This window comes from Homarus americanus, unplaced genomic scaffold (assembly GCF_018991925.1).
Source record: "Homarus americanus isolate GMGI-L3 unplaced genomic scaffold, GMGI_Hamer_2.0 scaffold16712, whole genome shotgun sequence".
In the NCBI taxonomy this organism is placed as follows: Eukaryota; Metazoa; Arthropoda; class Malacostraca; order Decapoda; family Nephropidae; genus Homarus; species Homarus americanus.
This window is the reverse complement of record NW_024757794.1, coordinates 9,415,717-9,417,827: the sequence shown is the minus strand read 5'-3', so window position 1 is coordinate 9,417,827 and position 2,111 is coordinate 9,415,717.

Genomic DNA, 2,111 nt, shown 5'->3' with positions numbered 1-2,111 from the left:
TCCTGACCCCGACCACCGACTCCCGATCCACAACTTCCGACTCAAGAGCTTATAATTAATTCCCTCTCATCATCAATTATATAAAACAATCTCACCAAATCGTCACCATAAGGTTCTTAAACAGTAAACACATAACAACTGACGTCATCGTAATGAAAGCCACCTGAGTTCACCTGCACGAGTCAATTAACAGTTATTCCACAGGTAAGCTAACTAAACTCTATCTCTCCAAATATTAAAACATGTTCCTCCCTGCTAATGGGTTTGTGAAGTTATTTATATGATAATGACTTCAAACAGGTCACAAACTTTGGCTAGGAAACGTATAAGTATTTTGGTTTAGATTTGCGTGTGAGAGAGAGTTTGTTTTAGGTCGGGTTGACACTTCTTGGTTTTGTCTGTTTTTTTTTTATTTATTCTAATTTTACTTTTGTCCATTCTGATTGTATTTATTTTTGGTCCTTGCATCTTGATTTATGTTTTAATTTTATGTATGTGTGTCTGCAATTTGTTTTATTGACTTAAATTTTTTTTTTCTCTTCTGTAATTTCTTGTGATAGGATTGGATTTTACTGTAGAAGTTTATTATCTTAACTTATATGAGACGAACAGTACGTGTAAACACCAAACACCTTCACTCCACCTCTAAGTTACTCTCATGGCACATAAGTCAATCTTACATATGTATTCGAATTTCTATTCTTGAATCAATGTGAAAAAAAATCATCTGGTTACACGTTTAATTAAATTTTTCATGTTGGTAGTTTTGCCTGAGTGGTTCCCCATACTGTGATATCCTCTCGCTTGTCTTCCTGACCTTTCCCTCCAGACTATACACTGGCTCTTGTACTATACGTCCTCATGGCTGCCTCCCTCCCCTCCATGGGTTCATTCCCTCCACACAGTCCAATATCCCGTCACTGCCCTTCCCTCACCATTCAGCCGCATCCCCTTTAGAGCTCCCTCCTCCACCTCCCACACCATCTCTCCCCTTCCTCCCCCCCTCTCTCTCTCTCCTACTTGACTCGGCCAACTCTCAGGCGACCAACTGCTCTAAAAGTCCATTCTATAAAAGTTTGCATTCTCGTGAACGTTCACCGTCACATTTCCGACTTCCTCCCCTGAAGTTAAATATTTCACCCTCCTGACGTCACATGTATAGTCATGTTTCTAAAAAGGTTAATATTATTATATCCTTCAGGAGCGTCTTCGTGTACCTGTGTAGCTCGTGACTCTAGGCTTACAGGAACTGTCTACAGACATAACATTACTGGCGCTAAAAACGGAAATATATTATTGTCTTTCTTTCACACAGATCGTCAGGACCTCAAGAACACCCCCATAACTCTCCCAGGCATAACACACGACGTATTCCTTCACTCCAAAACTCAATGATAATATTATTGATCACTCATGTTCTTTACGTCGACTGGAATGTTTGTGAGGCTATGTTATACAGTCTCTTGTCGGATATTAATTTTAATTTTAATTTTAGGAGAGAGAGAGAGAGAGAGAGAGAGAGAGAGAGAGAGAGAGAGAGAGAGAGAGGAATTTGAAAATGAAATCGGCTTTACGTATTAAATTACCTCTGGGAAATAATGTGGATGGCTTTTAGCCCATGTTACTGCTGTTGTTGCTGCTATTGTTGTAGCTGTTCTTGTTGTTGTTGGTGGTGATATTGGTGTTGTTGTTGTTATTGTAGAGCTGTTTTTGTTGCTATTGCTAAGTTATATTTGTAGATGCTATTGTTTTTATTGTTATAGATGTTGTTGTTGTTGCTGTTAATGGTGTTGGTGCTTTAGTTGGTTTTGTTTTTGCTGTTACTTATGTTGTTGCTGTTATTGTTGGTGTTACTATTGCTGTTGTTTTTGTGACTGTTAATGTTGCTGTGTTGCTCCAGTTATGTTGTTTTTAAGTTAGTGTTGCGGTTCAGCTCAGAGTAAAGGAAATGAAAATCGGTTCAGTGGAATTAAAAAGTGAAAATACCGAATGAAAACAGGTGAAGCCTTGAGTTTTTTACAGGTCACAGTAGGTGGTCAATATGTAAGAGAGGTCAACAGAGGTCACCAGTACAAAATAGAGGTTATTAGGGATCACCAGGACAAACTAGA